Here is a 25,967-nt window from a genome sequence, read left to right on the forward strand (position 1 = left end):
AAGCGGTCACTGCGCGCGGCTCCACGATGCGTTTTATTTCAAGGAGAGTTTTCTGGGCATTGACCCAACCTAGTCCTCGTTTGCGTGGGGCCAAGTGTGTCATTCGTAGACTCTGGGAGGATATTTTGTTATACACAACAGAGTGGAATCTAAGAGGAGAACACACGGATTAGCGCCCTTCCCAGACTGAGCCCAAGTTCACGGATCTCAGTAACCTCGGCTCATAACGCGGATCAGTAACCTCGGCTACCAGCTGAGACCAACAGTCCCTGCACCTGACAGACATCTCAGGTCAGTGGTCAAGGTCTGACACTGGCTGGTGGTCATGTGAAGCCAAGTCTCCGTGGGTCAGGATCACAGTCCCCTGACAGCAGTGGTAGAAGGCACCATTTATTGCTAACGTGTTCGCAACCACTTGAGCTCACAATCATGCAAAGTTAACAGTTACCTCCATTCACTATCCCTGCCGGTCCTTATCACAGGTCAGTGAAAACAGGTCACAATCGCTGTGCAGAGACTCCTCAAATCACAGTCACTGCAGGCCACAAACACAGACATTTCAGCACAATCGGTTTATAGTCAATCCAGACCACAAAGGAGAGGAACACAGTGGGGTGCCATCACCTCAAATCCCATTCATTCAGTTATTCAGCAAATAATTATTGAGCAGCTACTTACTATGTGCTCCAGACATGTGCTAGAGTCCAGGAATACTCAATGATCAGTTAGGCAAAGTTCCTGCCTTGGATGTCACAATCTAGTCAGAGGGAGAGACACAGAGAGGCCATCATAATATGAGGTAAGTAAATGTCCAATCTGAGACCATAGAGGTAATAACTAGGGAATTATGGGTGGCCTCACAGAAAGGTGATCACAATCACTCCAAATCAGAGGTCACTATGACTCCTAGTACATCATAGCCCCAAATCACAGACATCTCCCATTAGAATCTCAGAACACCTCTACTTCCCAAACAATATACTTTTGGTTTTTAGATGATGGGGATGCAGGGATTAAAAAAAAAAAAAAAAAAAAGGTTGGAACTACAAAACAAAGGCTTTTTCAGTAAAAATCAAAGTGGCAGGGATCCCTGGGTGGCGCAGCGGTTTAGCGCCTGCCTTTGGCCCAGGGCGCGATCCTGGAGACCCGGGATCGAATCCCACGTCGGGCTCCCGGTGCATGGAGCCTGCTTCTCCCTCTGCCTGTGTCTCTGCCTCTCTCTCTCTGTGTGACTATCATAAATAAATAAAATTAAAAAAAAAATCAAAGTGGCAAATGATACTGAAACTGTCCAAATTATGGGACACCTGAGTGGCTCAGTCAGTTAAGCATCTACCTTCAACTCAAGTCATCATCCTGGGATGCTGCTCAGCATGGAGTCTGCTGCTCCCTCTTTTTTTTTTTTTTTTTTTTTGCTTCTCCCTCTCCCTCTCTGCTCCTCACCCCCACCTCATCATGTATGCTCGCTCTCTCTCTCTCAAATAAATAAAATCTATCTTTTAAAAAAAGAGAGAGATAGAACTGCCCAGATTATGACTAGAAGCTTCCATACTATGGCTCACTTTAGATCCTCCACCTTGTCCCCTTGCTATCTCTACCTGCACTTCTAAGTTCCCCAGAAATGTTCTTACCCCAGCAGAACTGAACAATTAAACCCAGCCCTGAGGGCACCTGGAGAGCTCAGCTGGTTAAGCGCCTGCCTTGGGCTCAGGTCGCATTCCCAGGGTCCTGAGATCAGCCCCACATAGGGGGTCCCTGCTTCCTGCGGAGCCTCCTCCTACCCCTGCCCCCTCCCCTGCCCGCTGCTTGCGCCCTGCTTGTGTTCACTTTCTCTCTCTCTGCCAAATAAATAAAATCTTTTTTAAAAATAAAATAAATAAAATAAAATAAAATAAATAAAATAAAATAAATAAAATAAAATAAAATAAAATAAAATAAAATAAAATAAAATAAATCCAGCCCCAAATGACCCCATGTTGTAATCTGAGAGACCTGGAACTCCAAAGGAAGCGGCATGGCTCAGTTCTGTGAGCCAATCCCTCGACGAGTAATCTTTTGGCCTGAAGGACAGTTTTTGATCAATCAGCAAATATTAAGAACTCACTATGTCAATACTAGGGACTATTTATTGAACACCATGCTAAAGCACTCATTTTTACAACAGCTCCCCACTCCCATTCTACAGATGAAAGGAAACCTCAGACAGATTTTGTCAACTAATATTTACTGCAGGCCTATATATACCAAGCAAGTTAATTTATTTGCTCTAATTCAAACCTAGTGAGTGGTAAAATTAGAATTTGGACCTCACGTTGTTGCTTTATCCTGTGCTTTGTCTGGATTCGCAGGATAGAGGAGTGAGAGGGTCTCTGCTACACCTTGCTATGTGGAGGAGTGACCATCCTGACAGCCACCAGGCCAGCAAGCGAAAATGTCACAAAAATGGGAAGCCACCTTCCTCTAACTTGGGCTGTCCAATATGATAGCCACATGTGGCTGGGTGGTTACAGTGCAGATTTTCCAACAACACAGAAAGCTCTGGACGGCACTGTATCTCATCATTCATTCTCCCATCCCTGTTACCTCGATCATCACCACAGATTTGAGTTCCCTCTCACTTAGTATCACTCCATCCTTGTCCTCCTACTGGCAAGATGCTCCCAGCTCCTGCCCTCAGCCACGTCCCTCCTCTGTGCCCCCTGCAACCTGTGATTGGCAAATTCTTCCATATGCTCAGCCTTTTCTCAGAATGCTGCCTTCACCTCCTTGCCTCACTGAAACTTTGCTATCTCCTAAGTACACTGAGTCTTCAGCAGCCCTCTTAAGTGAATGCTATTTTCCTCTTTTTCTCCTGTACCTCAGTCAGGAAGTGGCTAAATCTACTCCTCTCCCACCCCAAATGCCATTTCTAAACCAGTGCTAATTAAAAAAAATAAATAAACCAGTGCTTCCCCCACCCCTCCTACAAAACCCCTGTTCCTTTCAGCCTTCACCATCTGGACCTACTATCTTGGTTAATGTGATCAATCAATCTCCCAATCGCTCACTGCCCATCATTCAGCTCTTGGCTCACTGCCTCTCTCTCCACCCTAAGTTTTGTTATATTTGGTGAGCGCCACATCCATGTGAATGGCCTCTCAATCACCTCCCCTGACCGCCTCATTTCCAGTGATACCTTCCACACTCCATAGCAGCTGCCCACTCCTGTGGTCACACTCTCAACTTTGTCTTCACCAGAAGCTACTCCACTTCCAACCACCGCTCAGGCTGGAGACTCTCAAACCACAACCTTTTACTTAATTCTCTCTCAACACTTTTTTGACCTTTCTCATGAGTTCTGATCCCTTGTCCTCACTAATGTCTCACTACTCATTAGACCCACCTTTCATATTCCTTCTTTCTCACCTTCATTTCCATCATCCATTACTATAACCACTCTCTTGCCTGGCTCCTCCAATTTACACTGGCCTGGCAAAACCCGTACTCTGAATACATCCACCATCTGCCTTCGCAGTGCTTTTGCTAGAGCAAAACCACACTTTCAGGCAGATTACCTTCATTTCATGCTCACAATCCTACCCTCAGATTCTCAACACTACCTAGGAATGCCTTTGACATTTCTCCAGTAGGTTTGCTTTTACACTCTCCAAGACAACTTTTTTTTTAAAGATTTTATTTATTTATTCATGAGAGACGCAGAGAGAGAGGCAGAGACACAGGCAGAGGGAGAAGCAGGCTCCCTGCAGGGAGCCCAACGTGGGACGCGATCCTGGGTCTCCAGGACCATGCCCTGGGCCGAAGGCAGGCACTAAACCGCTGAGCCACCCAGATGTCCCCAAAACAACTTTTATACTGATTCTCTCTATATAAAATCTTCCCCTCTCAACTGATGGTGTAGGTTCTTAAATGTTTTTTTTCCAGTTGTAGTGAGATGTGATTGACATACGACATCGTATTAGTTTTGGTGTGCAACATGATGGTTTGATGTACAACTCTTATTGCCCTAGCCTCCTCTATGTAGCTGAGGCAATAGAAGCAAAGCGGAGCTTCCTCTCATTCCTAACACAACCTGCAAACCCATCTGCCTCTGCAACCTCCAATATCTCTCCCCACCTTGTACTCTGAAAAGCACCCCCTTCCTCATAATCCCACCACAGGAGCTGTGGGGCCTACCCTCTCTCCACTTTTTAAGAACCTGGTTCCTACAAACTAATCTTTCCCGTCAGCATACGAACATGCTCTCCAATCCTTGAAAACTAATCACACAGCCATTCTGGAAAAACAGTTGGGCAATTTTTTAGAAAACTAAGCGTGCAAGGGCACCTGCATGGCTCAGTCATTTGAGATTCTGACTCTTGAGTTCAGCTCAGGTCATGATCTGGGGGTTGTGAGTTCAAGTGCCCCCATTGGGCTCTGTGCTCAGCTGGGAGTCTGCTTGAGGATTCTCTCTCTCTCTCTCTCTCTCTCTCCTTCTCTCTGCCCCTCCCCCTGCTCCCACTCTCCATCACTCTAAGATAAATAAAACCTTAAAAAAAAAGCTGGGGATCCCTGGGTGGCTCAGGGGTTTGGCGCCTGCCTTTGGCCCAGGGCGCGTTCCTGGAGTCCCGGGATCGAGTCCCACATCGGGCGCCCTGCATGGAGCCTGCCTCTCCCTCTGCCTGTGTCTGTGCCTCTCTCTCTTTCTGTCTATCATAAATAAATAAAATCTTAAAAAAAAAAAAAAAAAAAAGCTAACCACACAACTACCAGATGATCCAGGAATTGCCCTCTTGGGCATTTGTTCCAGAGAAATGAAAACACCTTCCCATAAAAACTTGTATATGTATGTTCGTTGCAGCTTCATTCATAATTATCAAAAATTGGAATCAGCCCAGTTGGCCTTCAGCAGGAGAATGATTAAATACAATGTGGCACATCCCCACTATGGACCACTAGTCAGCAAGAAGAAGGCTGAACTATTGATCGCTATGTCTAACAACTTGGATGAGTCTCTTGGGAATTATGCTCGCTGAAAAAAGGTTAGGTGCTGTATGATTCCATTTATATAGCATTTGGAAATGACAATATTTTAGAAACGGAGGACAACCGAGTGACAGGCCGCTGTTTGGGATGGGGCAGGGGAGGTAGGGAGGTGGGCAGGAGGTCAGCATGGGCAACACTGGTGCCTGGGTGGCTCAGTGGTCGAGTGTCTGCCTTCAGCTCAGGTCCTGATCCCCGGGTCCTGGAATCAAGTCCCACACCAGGCTTCCCACAGGGAGCCTGCTTCTCCCTCTGCCTGTCTCTGCCTCTTTCTCTGTGTCTCTAATGAATAAATAAATACAATCTTTAAAAAAAAAAACACTAAGGGGATGCTGGTAGTTACAGAACTGCTTAGCTCTTGATTCTAATGGTGGAAACATGAACCTCTACATGTGCTAAAATTGTATAAAACCAGACGCACGCAGGCACACACAAATGAGAACAAGAAAAACCGGCATAACCTGATTAAGATGGGCAGACTGCATCAGTGTCTGCATCCTGGTTGTGATGTTACACTATGGGTAGTTTTGCAAAATGTTACCACTGGAAAGAAACTGGACAAAGTGCATAAGGGATCTCTCTGTATTATTTCTTACAACTGCCTGTGATTCTACAGTTATCTCAATATAATGTTCAATTCAAGAAGAATATACATAATGTGATAGTTTGACATTGAGTTAAAATTATGTATGTAAATATAATTAAAATGTATTTAACAATAACAACAAAAAAAGCTATGAGTGGGGTGCCTGGCGGCTCAGTCAGTAGAGCATATGACTTTTTAAAAAGATTTTATTTATTTATTTCAGAGAGAGAGAGAGAAAAAAAACAGAGCAGGAGGGAAGGGCAGAGAGAAGCAGGCTCCAGGCTTAGCAGGGAGCCTGAGCAAGAGCTTGATCCTGGGACCCTTTAGCAGACACTTAACTGACTGAGCCACCCAGGTGCCTTGAGCATGTGACTCTTGATCTTGGGGTTGTAGGTTCAAGCCCCATATTGGACATAGAGCTTACTTAAAAAAAAAAAAAAAAAAAAAAGCTGTGTGTTAGGTTACAAAGCAGAAGAGTATTCTAGTCCTTAGGAACTGCTTTTGTAAGTATGACAGTGACAAATCAAGGGACCAAAAACAGGTAACTATGAGGAGGATATATGATAAGGTACAAAGGAGGCTAAAGGCGTAATCAGTGGACCCTATTTAGGGAACCAGTGTCTGTAGGATCTCATTCAAAAAAGCTACATGGTGCCATGTGGCTCAGACAAATCTGAGCTTGGCCTCTGCCTGTCTGTATGACTTTAGACTAGTCACGTGGCTACTAAAAGCCTGTCTCTCCTCCATGAAAAACAGGGGGCCACAGCACTCGCCCTTCAAGACCACCATGGGGATTAAGTAGAATAATGAATGTGAAAGCACCTAGCCCAGTGTCTAGAAGATGTTCTGGAAATGTAAATTCAGTCCCAATTCTCTCTGAATAAAAGTCTGCTCTCCAGAAAAAATCTTTTTTTTTTCCGGAAAAAATCTAATAAAAACTAATTTACAGTGATAAAATTCTTGAATAGTTACTGATGCTTAAAAAGAAATAAAAAATAGCGATGCCTGGGTGGCTCAGCAGTTGCGTCTGCCTTCAGCTCAGGATGTGATCCTGGAGTCCCGGGATCGAGTCCCACATCAGGCTCCCTGAATGGAGCCTGCTTCTTCCTCTGCCTGTGTCTCTGCCTCTCTCTCTCTCTCTCTGTGTCTCTCATGAATAAATAAGATCTTTTAAAAAAAAAAAGAAATAATAAAATAAAAAGAGGGGTGCCTTGTGGCTCAGTAGGTTAAGCATCTGCCTTTAGCTTGGGTTGTGATCTTGGGGTCCTGGGATTGGGCCCCATATCAAGCTTCCTACTCAGTGAGGAGTCTGCTTCTCCCTCTCCCTCTGCTATTCCCCTCTGCTACTGCTTGCTTTCTCTCTCTCAAATAAATAATTTTTTTTAAGGAAAGAGAGAGAAAAAAGAGAAATAAAAGAAAAAAAACTTCATTGATCATCTTTGGAGAATTCAAAGGAACCAACTCATTTTTCTGAAAATTGGTAAATAAAGGAAGAGAATCAAGTCAAGCATTTAACTTGCCTTTCTTATATGAAATACACTTCAGGTTGACAAAATTGCTGATCTGAGAACCCCTAAGAGTAAGAAACAAGCATTCAATCTGGTTTTCATTACAAACATTCCTCAAGGTAACCAATAGGTTGATAGAATACGGAATAAATAGAACATCACCATTTTTAAAAATATTTTATTTATTTATTCATGAGAGAGACAGAGAGAAAGGCAGAGACATAGGCAGAGGGAGAAGCAGGCTCCATGCAGGGAGCCCAATGTGGGACTTGATCCTGGGACCAGGATCATACCCTGAGCCAAAGGCAAATGCTCAACCACTGAGCCACCCAGGCATCCCAGAACATCACCATTTCGTAAACTTTCATTGAGATGAAAGTCACCAATATCTGTAAAGGAAAGATGCTTAAAGGTTGGGTGCCTCTTGATGAAAGGATACAGCGCCACTTATGAAATATTCTTGACAAAAACTTGAACCTGAATCAGAGCAAGCCTTTTTTTTTTAGAGCAAGCCTTTATATCTATCTACAGTTTATAGAAAATGAAAGGTGACAGAGGAACAGGTTAAATGTCACCATATGAATGCAATCAGCAAAATGAATGTAAGAAATTTTTTTTGTAAGAAAATTTTTAAAAATAAATAATGGGGATCCCTGGGTGGCGCAGCGGTTTGGCGCCTTCCTTTGGCCCGGGTTGCAATCCTGGAGACCCGGGATCAAATCCCACGTCGGGCTCCCGGTGCGTGGAGCCTGCTTCTCCCTCTGCCTGTGTCTCTGCCTCTCTCTCTCTCTCTCTCTGTGTGACTATCATATATAATAAAGAAAAAAGAAAAAAAATAATGTATTTGTTTTACAGAGAGAGACAATGCATGGCACATGCGGATGTGTAGTGGAGGGAGGGGCAAAGAGAGAGAGAATCTCGCAGACCCCCTACTGAGCCTGGAGCCTGACATAGGGCTTGATCCCACAACCCATGAAATCATGACCTGAACTGAAATCGCGAGTTGGAAGCTTAACAGACTGAGCCACACAGGCGACCTGAATGTAGGAAATTTTTAAAGGACAAAAATCTCTGTTTCTTCACCATAATAGCATTGATGGAGAAGTTGGGAAGGAAAATCTGTATATTATAATAAATTTGAGAGTTGTCCACCAAATGTAACACCAAATGTAGCACTTTTGGGCTGGTGACATAGGACCATATGACATGATATATGACAATCATGACAATTTCTGATATCTCTATGAAATGGCTTTAACCTCACATGCCCAAATCCTTGATTCCACCTGCCCCCTCAAACCTGGTCCTTCCCAAGGCTTGTCCATGCTTCCTATCTTCACAAATGGCTCCACCACCACCTGGTTGCTCAGGCAGCTACCTTGGTGTCATTATAATTCCTCTTTCCTTCACCCCTCCCCTCTTGTTATCCAAACCATCATAACAAGTCCTGCCAAAAAAAAAAAAAAAAAAAACAAGTCCTGCCATTTCTGTCTCAGAAGGGGTATATTTCTTCTCCATCTCTTCTGCCCCAATCCAACCCACCGCCATCACTTGCTTGGATCACTGCAGCCTTCAAATGACCTCCTGTCTCCTTTCTTGCTATATTCCAATCCATTCCCTTCAATTCAGCCAGGATGATTAATATTTAGTATTTTTAAAATATAGGTAGGTGTCGGGGAGGAGGAACTGGATGAGGGTGGTCAAAAAGTACCAACTTCCGGTTATAAGTAAGTACTAGCGGTGTAATATAAACATGATGGCTCTAGTCAACAGTGTTGTGTGATGTATAAGAAGGCCGTATGGGAAGGAGAGAGGATCCTAAGAGTTCTCATCACAATGAGAAAAAATCTAGATAGATATACAGAGTTGTAATTGCTCTTAGTTTTTTTTGGTATGTTTTAAATATCTCTAGGAGATGACAGATATTAATTTACCGTGACAACCATTTCACAACATGCGTAAGCCACGTCATTATGCTGTATACCTTAAACTGACAGTGCTATATGTCAGTTACATCTCAATAAAGCCAGAAAACAAAATGAACAAACAGAAAAGAAATCACATTGAGCCCAATCACAAGGTACTGACCAGGTGCCCAAAATGAGCTTATTCCTGCTCAGAGAAAAAATAAACTAGCTATTTATCCCAAAACATAGATAGGTAGGTAGATAGATAATAATAAAAATCAGAATATAGATCATGTTGTTCCTGTACTTTAAACCCTCCAGTGGCTTCCTAACTCACTTATAATAAAATCTCAATTCCTTACCTTCTCCTGCATTTGAGACTCTGGATTCCAGCCTTAAGTCCCCTCCAGCTGCCTCCCATGCCCCTTGCCTTCCCGGAGCGACTCTAGGCTTCTTTGTAGGGTCTCAAACATGACAAGCTCAGGGCACTTATTCCCACTATTCTCTTGGCCCAGACCACGCTCTCTCCAGATCTTCACAGGGCCGGCTCACCATCCTGGAGACCTCACCCAAAGTGAGACCTCCTCTGAGAGCCCTGGGCATTCCCTTCTCAGCAGCTGTCACACTTGCTATCGTTGGTCAGTTGTTTCCTTACTCACAGTGTCTTGTGCCCTTTATTTTTTTGTAAGATTTTATTTACTTATTCATGAGAGACGGAGAGAGGCAGAGACACAGGCAGAAGGAGAAGCAGGCTCCCTGCGGGAAGCCCGATGCGGGACTCGATCCCAGGACCCTGGGAGCACACCCTGGGCTGAAGGCAGACCCTCAACCACTGAGCCACCAAGGCGCCCCTGTCTTGCGCCTTTAGACTGGAAGCTCTTTACAGGTGAGAAGCAAAGACCCAGGGCTATAGTAGGCAGTCGATGAATATTTTTTTTATTGCGATAAAATTCAGTGAATACTTGCTGAGGCAGGAAAGCTTGCAGCAGAGTTGGAGAGACAGGACTTAACATTTATTTACGAAACAACTGGAAGCAAAGGCAGATGGCATAATTAGTGCAAAAGCAGGTTGCTCAGCCTCTGAGTCCAGGAGTTTAGAACAATTAGCATCAGCTTCTTTGCTGAGAACAAAAAGTTCAAATACCACTTTTTCAAGGTGAAAATAGAGCCAGAGGTACTAAAAAAGATGACAAAAATACAAGTTCTAAAAGGCTCAAGCAAGAAGATCAGGATGCCAAGTGACTGACATGTTTTTCTCCTGTTCCCTCCCAGGGTTATGCCAACACCGCCCTTGGAAACCGTAGAAGGTTACAGAAAGGCATTGCCTAACCTAAGAGTCAGAAAACCTGAGAGTCCCAGTTCTCCCCCTCACACTGGTTGTTGATCTTGGTCAAGGCACACAAGCTCTTCGTACCTGAGCTTCTCACCTACAATCTGAGTTTGGGAGCAGGGCTCTTGAGCCCTCTTTCCCCCTCTCAAGACTTTAGGCTCCAAGTGGCTCCTTGCATAGGGTCAAGCTACATAGGGGCACAAATCATTGAAGGGGGGGAACCAAAATGTCAGGGGAAAGAGACTGGGAGTGAAGACTCAGCTCACCCATATCCTGGCACCACGCACCACCCTGGGGGTGGCAGGAGAAAGGGTCTGCCCATCAGCCTGTGGTCACCTGGCTGGTAAGCTCCCCTCATAGACCCTAGTTTCCACCCCACTCCCTACTCCCTGAATCGGATCTGGGGAATGGAAGAGACACTGGTTTGGCTCTCAGAGGTGGCAAAAATTTGTGAGGAATCCTGCCCCTTGGCTCCCAGGGCAGGAAATGCCTGGCGGAAGGCAAGGCAGGGGAAAGCACTAGAACCGAGAATGAGCAAGGAGCAGTACTGCCTGGGGCGTGGGGTTCCGGACCCAAGCAGAATATTATTTTAGACCAACAGGAAAAACAAAAGTAATGGTTCCCACCGGCTTCCCAGGCCCAAGAAACTGGAAATGACTAGTGATTCCTTTCTGTTCCTCTGAGAATGGCCCCCCAGGCCTGCGGGCACATCCATCCCCTCCTGCCCCATTGAGAGGGCTCTGTCCCCAAGAGACAATGAGGACTTCAGGGGCTCTTGTTCCAGCACTCTCTCCATTCTCAGGACTCGCTTTCACCTCTGGAGAAAAAATCTAGGAAAAATGACCCTTCCTTCCCACCATTCCCACTGGCCAATATCGCCATCAAAGCTTAGCTTCTGGCGCTCATAGGAATCCTACTCAACTAGAGGTATGGACATCACCCACCACCACACAGCAGGGAAGGGGCAGACCCAGGAGAGGAGCCAAGGTCCTGTTAGCCATCTGAAATTTCCGAGGGATGGTGAGAAGGTAGGGAGGAAGGTCTGAGGAAGGCAGCCTTGGGGACAGGGACCAAGAGGGGGAGAGTGCGGTGGGCTAGAGCAGCTGGGGCTGGAGCCCAGGGCCCTTGGCTCATTGCCCAGTCTCTGATCTGCTGCATTGTTCAGCTACTTCCTTCCCTGGAGGTAGTAAGCGGGTGGAGGGGACTGGGACGACGGCAAGGCTGGGAGTCAAGGGAGCAGGGTGGAGCTTCCATTAGGGGAGGGGAACTCGAGTCCGTTCCCATGACCAGCTGCCCTTCCGGCAGCCATGGGACTGCGTGGGAAAAGGTCTTGGGAGTGCAGGGGACAGTGTGTGTGTGTGTGTGTGTGTGTGTGTGTGTGTGTGTGTGCATGCGCACAGGGCACACTTTTTCATCTGTGTCTGACTTGCCTTGCTTGGACTTAGTCACAGGACAAAGCCCTTTGAGAAACAGTCACCAGTCTCTGTTCCCACTGGGCTCTGCCCTGGGAGAGGCATAAGAACCTACCCAATGCCTGAGAGGAGGGTGCTGGAGGCTTAGGGCCAACTCCCTGGAGGAGTCTTGACTTCTAGTGAATCCACATTGGCTGACTTCCCTGGATTTATGAGAATGCTTCTGGAATCTTCTGCAAACCTCCCAACTTCCTGGCAGAGCTCTATTACTAGCTGCATGTTGGAAAGCAGGTGGGAACCAGACATGAGGAGTGAAGTCAACCATTCCCACAGCATCTCCCTAAGAAGCCTGGAGTCCTTCATAACCACAGATCTTAGAACCAGGAGGCATGCCAAGAGATTACATGATGGTCGGGTACTCTGCCTTTAGGCAAGAAGCCTTAAGACAAAGATCACATGGGACACCTGGGTGGCTCAGCGATTGAGCGGTTGAGCAGCTACCTTTGGCCCAGGGCGTGATCCTGGCGTCCAGGATTGAGTCCCACATTGGGCTCCTTCAAGGGAGCCTGCTTCTCCCTCTGCCTGTGTCTCTGCCTCTCTCTCTCTCTCTCATGAATAAATAAATAAAATCTTAAAAAAAAAAAAAGACAAAGGTCACAAATTAGCAGTCCACAAGTCAAATACATCCTGCAGGGCAGCCCTGGTGGCTCAGTGGTTTAGTGCCACCTTCAGTCCAGGGTGTGATCCTGGAGACCCAGGATCGAGTCCCACGTCAGGCTCCATGCATGAAGCCTGCTTCTCCCTCTGCCTGTGTCTCTGCTTCTCTCTCTCTCTCTCTCTCTCTCTCTCTGTGTGTCTCATGAATAAATAAATAAAATCTTAAAAAAACAATCAAACAAATACATCCTGCAAACACATGCCTTACTTGGCCAGTACAGCACTTAAGAAATTTTTGAACCAGGGGGCACCTGGGTGGTATAGTCAGTTAAGCATCCGTTTCTTATTTCAGTTCAGCTCATGATCTCAGGGTCCTGGGATGGGGCCCTACTTTCAGCTCCATGGCCGGCATGGAGTCTACTTTATTTATTTATTTATTTATTTATTTATTTATTTATTTATTTATTATTTATTTATGATAGTCACACAGAGAGAGAGAGAGAGGCAGAGACACAGGCAGAGGGAGAAGCAGGCTCCATGCACCGGGAGCCCGACATGGGACTCGATCCCGGGTCTCCAGGATCGCGCCCTGGGCCAAAGGCAGGCGCCAAACCGCTGCGTCACCCAGGGATCCCTGGAGTCTACTTTAGATTCTCTCTCCCCTCTTCCTCTGTCCCTCCCCTCCCCCTGCGCTCTCTCTCTAAAATAAATAAATTTTTAAAAAGGAAATTTTGAACCAATATTGAGAGATTTCACACACAAAAAAAAATCTCAATTTCTACAGTCCCTTGAAGATGCGACTAACATTGATGCCATGCTTCCCCAAGACAGCATTGAGTGGGCTGAGTAATGGTTGCTCCTGTAGAAAGAGCTCAGGCTGTCCATTTTGCCACAGTCCCTACCACCTCCATTGTCCTCAACACTGAAGCTCATCACACTTGTATGATTATTACATAGTTTTCTGGGCCCTTGTCTCTATCAAAAGTGGGGACATAGGGGATCCCTGGGTGGCTCAGCAGTTTAGCGCCTGCCTTCGACCCAGGGCGTGATCCTGGAGTCCAGGGATCAAGTCCCACATTGGGCTCCTTGCATGGAGCCTGCTTCTCCCTCTGCCTGTGCCTGTGCCTCTCTCTCTCTCTCTCTCTCTCTCTCTCTGTGTCTATCATGAATAAATAAATAAAATATTTTTAAAAATGTGGGGACATAAAAGAAACCAAGAGGGCCACCTGTTTCTAGAGAGAATATTTCTACCCAGCCAGGAATATCTGCGAGCAAATAAACATGGGATATGGTGTCCTCCCACCACCTTTTCTGCATCATCCGCTCCACTTTCCAGAGGCATGATGCTTAATGCCACCCTCTGACAATACTCTGTCACAGGCTTGGTGCCAAAATTAACCCCTGTTCCTTCCCTCACCACCAAATCACAATTCTCCTTTTCTCAGTAGGAAAATTCTAGTCATAAGCCATAAAAAAGTTATGTACTGGAGCAACCCCCAGCCCTTGGTCGTTAATGACCCTGTGATAAAGCTGAAACACCTAACCTTGCTGTTCTCTCACGCAGCAACCTGTGCACCTTAGAAGGAGCTAACACCAAACTGAAAAACCAAGGTCACCCTTGGGGAGGTGGGGAGAGGGCCAGAAATGGAGGTGATGGTCCCAAACCTATCCCTAAAGCTTTAATATTTTCCAAGAAGATTATAATCATGTGTAACTTGCATTAATTAAATTAAAAGGCAGAAATGCCTTAGCCTGGTGACTGTTAGTGTCACCCCAACTAACCTTTCATGCTTATCTCCATGAACTCACAAGTTCCTGCTCCCCAGTTTCTGTGCCCATACTTTTACTCTTCTTCCTACCCAGAATGCCTTTCTCCACCTCCTCCACCAAGCCAAATCCAGCCCAATCCTCAAAGCAGTAGTCATTCAAAAACTTAGCCCATAAACATTCTAAACAAAAATTTTAAATTATGTACCCTTCAATAAAGCAGATTTTTAAAAGCTATGTATTCTTGGGGCACCTGAGTGGCTCAGTTGTTGAGCTTCTGCCTTTGGCTCAGGTCATGATCCTAGGGTCCTGGGATTGAGTCCTGCATCACGCTCCCCATGGGGAGCCTGCTCTCCCTCGGCCTTTGTCTCTGCCTCTCTCTCTGGGTCTCTCATGAATAAATAAATAAAATCTTTTTAAAAAAACAAATAAAAGCTATGTATTCTCTTGAAATTAAAAAAAATTTTTTTTCAAACTACATTTAAATACAGTTGACTCTTGAACAATGCAGGGGCCCGGGGTGCCAACTCCTACACAGTAAAAATCTGACTCCTCCCCCCAAACTTAACTACTAATAGCCTACTGTTGATTGGACATCTTACAATAACATAGTCTATTCACACATATTTAATACATTTATTATATACTGTATTCTTACAATAAAATAAGCTAGAGAAAATAAAATGTTACTAAAAAAACCATAAGGAAGATAAAATACATTTACAGTACTGTACTGCATTTATTAAAAAAAAAAAAACTCTTGATCTTGGGATTGTGAGTTTGAGCCTTATGTTGGGTGTAGAGATTACTTAAAAATAAAATCTTTTAAAAGTCTATGTATAAGTGCACTCTCACAACTCAAACCCATTTGTGCAAAGGTCAACTACAGTTGCAAAGGATATGATTTTTGGCATAATGACATACTGACTTTTTTTTTTTTTTTTTAATTTTAGGGGCACCTGGATGGCTTAGTCAGTAAGTGTCTGTCTTCAGCTCGGGTCATGATCTCAGGGTCCTTGGACTGAGTCCCATGTTGGGCTCCCTGCTCGGTGAGGAGTCTGCTTCTCCCTCTACCTCTCCCCACCCCCCACGATCATGCTTGCTCGCTCTCTCTCTCTCAAGTAAATAAATAAAATTAAATATTTTCATTTATTTACTTGAGAGAGAAAGAGAGGGATGCCTGGGTGGCTCAGCGATTCAGCATCTGCCTTCGGCTCAGGGCAAGATCTCCGAGTCTCGGGATGGAGTCCCGCATCAGGCTCCTTGTGGAGAGCCTGCTTCTCCCTCTGCCTATATCTCTGCTCTCTCTGTGTGTCTCTCATAAATGAGTAAATTTTTTAAATTTCTTTAAAAAAAATTTAATGAAAATAAAAAGAGAAAGCACTTGTGAGTGAGCACAGAGAGAGAGCATGAGCTGAAGGTAGGGGACAGAGGAAGAGGAAGCAGGCTCCCTGTTAAGCAGAGAGCCCAACGCAGGGCTCAATCCCAGGACCCTGAGATCATGACCTCGGCTGAAGGCAGATGCTTAACCGACTGAGCCACCCAGAACCCCAACATACTGACATTTTATTTTTTTTAATATTTTATTTATTTATTCATGAGAAGCACAGAGAGACAGAGTGGGGCAGAGACACAGGCAGAGGGAGAAGTAGGCTCCATGCAGGGAGCCCAACGTGGGACTTGATCCCGGGTCTCCAGGTTCATGCCCTGGGCGGAAGGCAGCGCCAAACCTCTGAGCCACCCAGGCTGCCCCATACTGACATTTTAAAATAAAACTGATATTAAATATATCCACTGGAATCATAGTGATTTGATACTCATCATCAGCCATTTGCAAAATACATAAGCAAGTTCTTCTTATTTTTTTAATTTTTATTTATTTATGATAGTCACAGAGAGAGAGAGAGAGAGAGAGGCCGAGACATAGGCAGAGGGAGAAGCAGGTTCCATACACCGGAAACCCAACGTGGGATTCGATCCCGGGTCTCCAGGATTGCACCCTGGGCCAAAGGCAGGTGCCAAACCGCTGCACCACCCAGAGATCCCAAGTTCTTCTTTAATAGAGGAAAATTTAGGGATACTTGGGTGGCTCAGTGGTTGAGCATCTGTCCTTTGGCTTAGAGTGTGATCCCAGGTCTGGGGATCAAGTCCAGCATTGGGCTCCCTATGGGAAGCCTGCTTCTTCCTCTGCCTATGTCTCTCCCTTTCTCTAACTGTCTCTCATGAATAAATAAAATCTTTGAAAAGAAAAAAATAGAGGAAAATTTACATCACTGCTTTTACTCCTTGAATGCATTCTTTTTATTTCTCCCACATAATGCTATCCTAATGTAATATATAGTTTATGCTTGAAAATAATTTATCATCAAATAATACTGTTATCATACAAATAATATGTATATGTATACATATACATATGTGTATATATATATATATATATATATATATATAAAATCTAAAATTGTATTCTTTTATTTTTATGGCCATAAGGCTCTAGAGTTTAAATTTTTCTTCTGGAAAAAAATAAATAAATAAATAAATTTTTCTTCTGTAATGACTTATCATTACAATTATTATTTGTTCAGTGTTTGTTAAAACAACATAAATATATTGCAAATGTTGATAGAGCATTATTAAACATAAGGAGTAAAAATATTTTTTAAGTAAGCTCTACACCCGGGGTGGGGCTCGAACTCATGACCAAGATCAAGAGATCAAGAGTTGCTTGCTTTACTGAGCCAGCCAGGTGCCCCAAGCAGTAAAATTTTATAAGAAATACAACTCATATTGAGATAGTTGTATACATGCTGGAATGAGACAGCGATCAATAATTTTATCCCTACATCCTATTCTTATGATGATAATGCTGAGAAATCTCATTCATGTAAATAAGTACATGGGAATGGAAGAAGTTCAGGCAGAGTTACTGAATACCCCCTAAACATCCAACCAATAACAACTGAATTTGTTTCACCCCCTTCATTGGTTGAAAACAATATACTGGGAAATCTTTGATTTGAAAAACGATGTATTGCTCAGGCATCCAGAGTCATTTGCTTTCTCAATATTGAAATCATTATTTTAAATTGTTTCTTTGGAGCCCCAGAGATTTTTACACACCAAGGCAACACACCAAAATAAAAGTTAGGATGGTGGAAAAGAGGGACGCCTGGGTGGCTCAGTCGTTGAGTGTCTGCCTCTGGCTCAAGTGATCATCCCAGGGTCCTGGGATCAAGTCCTGTATCAGGCTCCCTGCAGGGAGCCTGCTTCACCCTCTGTGTCTCTCTCTGCGTCTCTCATGAATAAATAAATAAAATCTAAATTAAAAAAAAAGGCCAGTGGAAAAGATTAAGTCCTTTGTATAACAGTGTAGTTAGGCTATAGTAACAAGAAACCACAAAATCTCGATTACTTTATTTTATTTTTTTTAATTTTTTTTAATTTATTTATGATAGTCACAGAGAGAGAGGCAGAGACACAGGCAGAGGGAGAAGCAGGCTCCATGCACCGGGAGCCCGATGTGGGATTCGATCCCGGGTCTCCAGGATCCCGCCCTGGGCCAAAGGCAGGCACCAAACGGCTGCGCCACCCAGGGATCCCAAAATCTTGATTACTTTAAACCAACAAAGATTATTCTCCAGAACTCACGATACGTGTCCATCATAGGTCAGCTGGGGGTTCTGATCCATGCCATCGTCACTCTGGGATCCGGACTCCACCATCTGAAATGTCATCAGTCACCAAGGCAGAGAGAAGGTAAGGAGAACCATACAGAGGCTCTTAAATACTTCAACCTAGAAGTTACATTTTTGCTCATATTTCATTGGCCAAAGCAGGTCACATAGCCACATCTGGCTTTTTTTTTTTTTTTTAAAGATTTATTTGTTTATTTTGAGAGAGAGAGAGAGAATAAGCAGGAAGAGAAGAGGGAGAGAGGACTCAAACAGAATGCCTGCTCCATCCCACAACCCTGAGATCACGACCTGAGTGAAACCAAGAGTCAGAGGCCCAACAGACTGGGCCACCCAGGTGCCCCTAAACCTGACTTCTAAAAAGTGGGAGAGAAAAAAAAATAAATAAATAAATAAATAAAAAGTGGGAGAGTACTTGGAGGAGAGCAGGGCACATGGGTGAGCAGCACTAGTGGTTAATACACCTCTCTTTTGTAAAATGTGAGTCAAAAAATGGTGGACATGAAGGGACCTGAGGCGTTAGGAAGCACAGTCTAGTCATGTTGAGGAGGACGTTCTGGAAATTAATTCCCTTCAACATCACCCTGCCACCTACCCTTAGAAAAGCCTTTTTTGCACCTTTAGAGGCACACCTACCCAAGTGTGAAGACCACTGCTGCCTTGGTGAAGCCTTGGTGAGGCCTTCCCTTCCTTCAGATCCAGGGCTCTCTGAGTTCCTGCTGTCGTGATTGCCTGTACTAGCCATTTGGAAGCTGAGGAGTTAGTGACATTTTTATATATGTGTTTCATGTTTTCCTAACAGGCTGTCATTTCTTTGAGATTAGAAACCATTTTAAGTTTTTATACCCCCCCCCCCACACACACACACACTATCTATCAAGGACAGTTAGAACTTATGAGTTCTGATGACTGAATTGGTCACTTTTCTCTGTGGGCTTCCATCTCATTATTTTCTTGTTTTGTTTTTAAAACCCTGACCCTCCTCCCCTTTTTAAGGATTTTATTTATTTATTCATGAGACACACAGAGAGAAAGGCAGAGACACAGGCAGAGGGAGAAGCAGGCTCCATGCAGGGACCCCACTGTGGGACTTGATCCGTGGATACAGGGATCACAGCCTGAGCTGAAGGCAGACGCTCAACCACGGAGCCATCCAGGTGTCCCTCATATTTTATTTTATTATTTTATTTTGTTTTATTTTATTTTATTTTATTTTTATTTTATTTTATTTTATTATTTTATTTATTTTATTTTTTATTTACTTATTTGCCAGAGAGAGAGAGAGAGATTGAGCAAGCGCAAGCAGGGGGAGCAGCAGAGGGAGGGGGAGCAGCAGACTCCTCATGGAGCAGGGAGCCTGACATGAGGCTGGATCCCAGGAGCCTGGGATCATGACCTGGTGACCTGAGCCACCCAGGTGCCCCTGCATCCCGTCTAGGCAATCGGAATAACCAGGCTCGCCCTGAGAACCACAACTAAGAGGACCGAAGTGAAAGCTCCTCCCATCCCACTCCCGTTCACGAGGCAGGGATCAGCGACTGACACTCCACTTGTGAAAGGCTGTATATAACGACGAGCCCTTGAAGGTTCTTGAAAGGTCGCTGGCAAAGTGGGTTTAGGGGGGCCAGGCTGCCGGCAGCGAGCCCTGGGTGGCTCAGGGCCTGCCCGGCAGGCGGCGCGGCGGGACGGGAGTCCAGAGGGGCTGCAGGCGACGAGCCTCGCTGCACCCTCAGGGGCCGACCCGGCGCCTTGCTGAGCGCCCAAAGCTGCACTCGGGGCTGGAGCCCGCGCCCGGGCCGAGGGTGACACACCCCACGCTTCCGAACGGTCACCGCACCCGCCCTGCCACCTGGTGGCCTCGGAGGCATTGCCGGCACCGCTTCTACCCCAAGGAGGCCGAATGCTCCCGGGGGGCCTGGGGTTAACGTGGGTGAGGACCAGCTGGTCAAAACTGCTTCTGTAGAAAAAGAAAGGAACAAAGGAGGGAGAGGAGGGGACCATACACACAAGGGGGGGGGGGAGGGTTAGCTGAGCACTTGTGGAGGGGGTGTCGCCCCTGGACTTACCCAACAAAGTGAAAACCAGAATCTTTGAGTTGCAAACCAACAGCAGCACAAGGGCATGGTGTAGTCCATGCAACGGTTTTTTAAATTTTTGGATTAGTTGCCAACATCCAAAATCAGGGATTCGCACATTAAAATCTGAATGTAAATAAATAAATAAATAATAAAATAAAATAAAATCTGAATGTCTAGCTTCCCCTGAAAAATCAAAACATGGAGCCATGTAAGGCCGCCATCCTCTTGAGCAGCAGCTGGCTGGGGCTGAGAAGCACTGTCTCCTTCAGCAGGACGCGAGCTCTCCTGCCCCCCCAGTCACCCAGGCTGCTACCCTCAGTGCCACCACCCCCTACCCAGCAGGCTGGGAGTTTGCAACTCGTGACTAAGGTGGACATTTCATGATGGAGAGCAAGAGCAAAAAAATATCAGGATGGGGCCAACCAGTCATCCAGTGCTTGACTTGCCTCCAGAATATCCCCACAAAGCATCATCTAGCTTATGCCTAAAAAGACCTTTGGGGACAAGAAAATCATTGCTTACTAAGGTAGCTCATTGCACCTTTGGATGGCTCTGACTGCTTCCACAGCGTGGGAACAGTCTGTCGAGATTGCATTCTCTTGAGGATATATGTCCAGAGATGGTATTGGTTCGGGGTGGCGTCCTGCTAGCAGATCTTGGTGTGGCGAATCCAAGGTGTGGAGCCTGTCACTCCCTTGTGGCGCCTCTCTCCTTCTGGACCAAAATAATTAAAAAAAAAAAAATGGTGCCCTAGACTATGCTGGTGAGTGGTGATGGCATGACCTTGCCCTAAAGAAACTTCCAGTGTGGGCAGAGACCAGCCAGGTTTACATGGATTCTATCAACACCAGGCAGTGCTAACCGATATAGTGACATTTGGGAATAGTGCACTGAAAAGGAGCTGCCCAAATTTGAGCTCCCAAGGGGCTCTATCCCTGCCATTCCCATACACGAGAAGTTAAATATGTAAGCCCTGATAATACCAATAGTGGTTCTAAAGCTCAGTGCCATTCCTGGCACATTACTACAGACAACTGGGAGTTTAATCTGTGAGCCAGAAAGGCATACAGGTAACTGATTTAATCTTTTGTGAGACATTGAGTCAGAAGACCTGAGTTTTATGTCAATTTTGCATAAGGGAGTGAACTTGGGCACACCTCTTTGCCTCTTAGGGCCAAGGCTCCTCCATCTGTGAATGCAAATAAGGGGCTGGGTCAAATTTCTCAGGGCCTCATATTTACTTTCATATCCCCAATGCCAGCACAGTAATTGGCGATCTACAATACAAACTATGTACAAATCCACTGGGTGCTCCCTAAATTTTTTTAATATAAAATTTTTTAAAGTAAAATCTATTCCCAATGTGGGTCTTAAACTCACGATCCCAAGATCGAGTCCCAAGCTCTACCGACTGAGCCAGAACAGGTGCCCCAATGCTCCCTAAATGCTTGTCTTTTTTTTTTTTTTTAAGATTTTATTTATTTTTTAATGAGAGATACAGAGAGAGAGGCAGAGACACAGGCAGAGAGAGAGGCAGAGAGAGAGAAGCAGGCTCCATGCAGGGAGCCGGACGTGGGACTCGATCCCCGGTCTCCGGGATCACACCCTGGGCCGAAGGCAGGCACCAAATCGCTGAGCCACCCAGGCGACCCTAAATGTTTGTCTTTGCCAGCCGACTCTGCCTCTGAGGGCTTTAGCCAGAACAGAGGCACCCAGAACAAATGGACTGGGCAGTAGCTCCAGGCAGAGTTCCTCCTTGGGAGAGCAAAAGGGAATAATATCCGAGTGAAGCTTGTGACCATTTTTGACCACGAGAGGGCGCCAGAGCCTCACTCCGCCCACCTGGCCCCCAGGAAGAGGGAAGCCTCATCCGAGGCCACCTGCCTAGTGCGGTCTTGGGAGAGCAGAAAGCCACTGGGAACCCCCACCCCAAACACTGGGCCCAGACAAGATGCCGGTGATGTACACACAACAGGAGGGACCACTGGGTGACTCAGCGGCTGATCGTCTGCCTTCGGCTCAGGTCATGATCCCTGGGTCCTGGGATCAAGCCCTGCATCAGGCTCCCCACAGGGAGCCTGCTTCTCCCTCCGCCTGTGTCTCTGTCTCTGTGTATCTCATGAATAAAGAAAAAATAAAAATCTAAAAAAGAAAAAGGAATGAGACCTAGGGGAGATCACACTGGGTCCCTGCGTTACCTCAATTTCAGAGGTAAAACCTCTCTCTGAGGATCTCAGAGCCTGCACAGTGATCAGTAACTCTCTTGACTTGAATGCAAAGTAAAGAAAGGGCCAGAAGGCAGATGCAGGTGTGTCCTGAATGCCTGAGTTTGACCGTCGGCGTATAGGCTCTAGAGAATTATAAAAGAAAGTCCTTCGAAAGTGTGAAAGTGGTATTTTGGCATGATTCCCCTGTGGCTGTAGACAGGAGAGATTGAAACGTATACGTCCAAAAAAAGAAAAAGAAAGAAACATATACGTCCATAGGGGGCGCCTGGCTGGCTTAGGTGGGAAGAGCATGGACCCTTGATCTCAGGGTGTGAGTTTGAACCCTATGTTGGGTGTATAAATTGTTAAATAAATAAATAAATAAATATCTTAAACAAATGCATACATCCACGTAGAGTATACGCAAAGACATCTGGGGAAATTGATCTTTGGGGAAAATCCTAGTGGAAATCATTGCTCTGTAGGTGGTTGCTCCCTCCTCATTCCCTTCATGGTGCTTTTCTCTCCATCTCTTCCTGAGACCCAAGCCCCTGTCTGGAAGGCATGCTCCAGCAGTTCCAGGGATGAGAACCTGGGTCTGGAAAGAGAAACTGGCACAGTTGAGAAGCCTCTACTAGGAGAGGCTGCCTTTCCCAGGGGCTGAAGTCTACGGCATCCTGCTCTGGAAGCTGAGGAGTTACACTGGGGTGGGAGATGGGGGCATCTCTCTCCTCGCCTACGTCTTAAACCACCCAAGTAGCTGTCCTGAGAAGCCAAGCACAGAACCACAAACATAGCTCCAGAGCAAGGTATGGACTTAGGGGAGGGGAGGCAGAGGGGACCAGGAGGGCAGCATCCAGGGGGGGAAGACTGAGCTATTTGGAACCACTGACTTCTTTCTTTATTTATTTACAGAGGGAGAGGAGTGGGGGGAAAAGGGAGAGAGGGACTTAAGCCCAGCACGGAGCCTGACATGAGCTCCATCTCACAATCACGACCCAAGTCAACTGCTCAAGCAGTGGAGCCACCCCAGTGCCCTGGAACCACCAACGTCTAAATCTTCCCCTCCTGGTTACTACGCACTTGAGTAGATCCACGGCCCAGATCTATAGCTGCACCCCCAGAAGGGGGACTGTGCTTCATGCTCCACCTCAGCACGAACACAGGCTACGTAGGGAATAAACATACAGTGAGAGTCCGTGGCAAGGAAGGATGACCACAGAAGGAGAATGAATGGGTGAGAGGGTGTGGTCCCTCCCCTCAGTGACGAGAGCCAAATACAACTTTGGCACTTCTCCGGACTTGAACTTCCTGTCCATGAAATGGAGGTGGTTATTCCCCAGGCCATATCCTAGAGCAACTGCAAAAATCAGAGACAAGGGGGCTTCATGACTACAGGCTATGGACGTAGCTCCTGCCTCCTCTCCTAGTCCCCGAGATTTTAAGTCCTTGAAAGCCACAAACTCAAGTAATTCATCTTGAGTGATAAAAACTCCTCATTCAGGCAGCTTTGCAAAGATGCAATTGCTTACAAACGCTAATAAGATCACCTAAGTCATCACATACAGGTAGTAGCTATAGGCACATGTATGATCCTGCTTCTAGCCAGGTTAGGAAACAAGTCTACCTTCAGAGACTTCTGAGCTCTGACCACCCTTATCCAGGAGGCTTCCCCTCCCATGTTCTGTAATCGTTGAAACCTTGTTTGTGTACTTTTGCAGCCTCTTTCTTAACCAGGTAACTAGAAAGGTTTGGGTAACCGCTGGCTTTTCTTCCTGCCCAAGGAGGGTATTTCCAGTTCCATGAGGCTCTCCCAGAGTCTCCCAGGAGCCCTGGCCTTTGTGGGACCCTGTGGCCTAGAATCACAGAGAAGCATTTAACTCTGGACAGAAAACCGGGTCTTGAGCCTTTTGCTTTCCATGGGACCGACCTCCTTTTCTTTCTTTCTTTCTTTTTGTTTTTTAAAGATTTATTTATTCATTTGAAAAAGAGAAAAAAAAAAAAAACAGGAGGAAGGGTAGAGGGAGAGAAGCAGACTCCCTGCTAGGCACAGTCCTGACGTGGGGTTCGATCTCAGGACCCCAAGATCATCACCTGAGCCAAAATCAAGAGTTGGCCACTTATCCAACTGAGCCACCCAGGCGCCCCTCTGTGGGACCCTTCTAACTTCAACTTCCATAGCTGCAAAAGTAAGTAATAATGCCTTTCTTATCTCACAGGGCTTTTCTGAGGATCACCAGGGATGGTGTACACGAGCATATTTTGTAAACTGTAAAGCAGTATGTGACTGTATTACCGTTGGTACGACTGCTGCTACTGTCAGAACTCTCAGATCCTACAAGCTAGCCCTGGAGGCTTGCAGATGTCCTCTGGGATTCCTGGGCCCCTGCCCTCTCCTTTCTCCACCATTCCTTCAGGTAGAACGTGGGGCTAAAAACCTTTTGAGAACCCTTGATCCACTGGGAATATAACCAAGGAGTGCATAAATTAGAATCACCTCAATTTCAGGAGGCCTGGATGCCTCCGCAGTTGGACATCTGCCTTCAGCTCAGGTCGTGATCCCCGGGTTCAGAGATCGAGTCCCACATTGGGCTCCCTGCATGGAGCTGCTTCTCCCTCTGCCTGTGTCTCTGCCTCTCTCTGTGTGTCTCTCATGAATAAATAAATAATTTTTTTATTTTTACTTCTTATTTATTTATGATAGTCACACACACACACACAGAGAGAGAGAGAGAGAGAGAGAGAGAGAGGCAGAGACACAGGCAGAGGGAGAAGCAGGCTCCATGCACCGGGAGCCTGACGTGGGATTCGATCCCAGGTCTCCAGGATCATGCCCTGGGCCAAAGGCAGGCGCTAAACCGGTGTGCCACCTAGGGATCCCAATAAATAAAATATTAAAAAAAAATTTCACCTGGATTTCATTACTTGTTAAGGATGCAAGAAAGATGAACATGTGCTCTTCTCAACATGACCAGAGCAAAGTGTCACTGGGTACTTACCATGCTTTTGGCACATTCTCTGCTATCATTACCCCTCCTAATACTGGGAGAAGGGCCCAGATGCGTAAAGAATATATACATATTCAGAGGGGTTTGGAAAGATGGGCTTTCATGGAATGATACAGCCATTCCTTATCTGAGACTCATCTTACTAAATTGTGTTACATTTTCTCTACCACAAGCAGAAATGGAAGTACACCATCTTGGTTCTTGTATAAGCAGGAAGCCAGATGGGTCCTACGTATCCAACAAGCTTACCCCTTGGGTTAAAAGACCAGAGAGACAGCACAGTCCTGGGCTGAAGGTAGATCAGTCACTGAGGCTTTCTCCGTGTCCCTTCATCCAGGAGCAGGACCCAGTCTCCTAGAAAGAGATCAGGCCACACTGAGACCAAGACACCTGGACAGAAAACAGAGTGTGGCATGACAGGATCCCTGAGCTCTAGTCCTGGCTTCTGGAACTGTCAGATGGCCATCCTGTGGCTGCTGCCTCTCTGCTGCTAAAGGGTGTGTGTGTGTGTTTCTGGAATGGCCACGTGGGGTGGTGGAAGGAGCCGGGCTGGGAGTCAGGAGACGTGAGTGAAGCATGCCTTAGCTGTTGTTTTTGTAACCTTAGAGCAAACCACTTCATCTCTCTCAGCTTCAATTTCCTCGTCTGTAAAGTGGGAGCCTGAACTAAATACTCTCCATACTAACATTCTGATTCTGATGGTCAAGGGCGCCTCAGAAAAGCAGGCAAAGTGGTTTGCTCTAAGGTCACGAAGACAATGGCCGAGGGGCACCTGACCTCCCCTTGCTGACCTCCC

At 45.9% G+C, this 25,967-nt stretch overlaps 1 long non-coding RNA gene across 2 annotated transcripts; it reads left to right on the forward strand.

Moving 5' to 3' along the window:
• Positions 1-199: 199 nt before the first annotated feature.
• Positions 200-24,802, forward strand: LOC111093359. Of its 2 annotated transcripts, none has more exons than XR_005381773.1 (5): positions 200-291; positions 4,838-5,018; positions 17,853-17,942; positions 22,649-22,972; positions 23,079-24,802. It is a non-coding gene; the product is annotated as an uncharacterized LOC111093359 (long non-coding RNA). The 2 variants fall into 2 exon arrangements; XR_005381774.1 differs by lacking the exon at positions 200-291 and adding an exon at positions 703-799.
• The last annotated feature ends 1,165 nt before the right edge of the window (positions 24,803-25,967 follow it).

Source organism: Canis lupus, chromosome 30 (genome assembly GCF_011100685.1).
Source record: "Canis lupus familiaris isolate Mischka breed German Shepherd chromosome 30, alternate assembly UU_Cfam_GSD_1.0, whole genome shotgun sequence".
Taxonomy (NCBI): domain Eukaryota; kingdom Metazoa; phylum Chordata; class Mammalia; order Carnivora; family Canidae; genus Canis; species Canis lupus.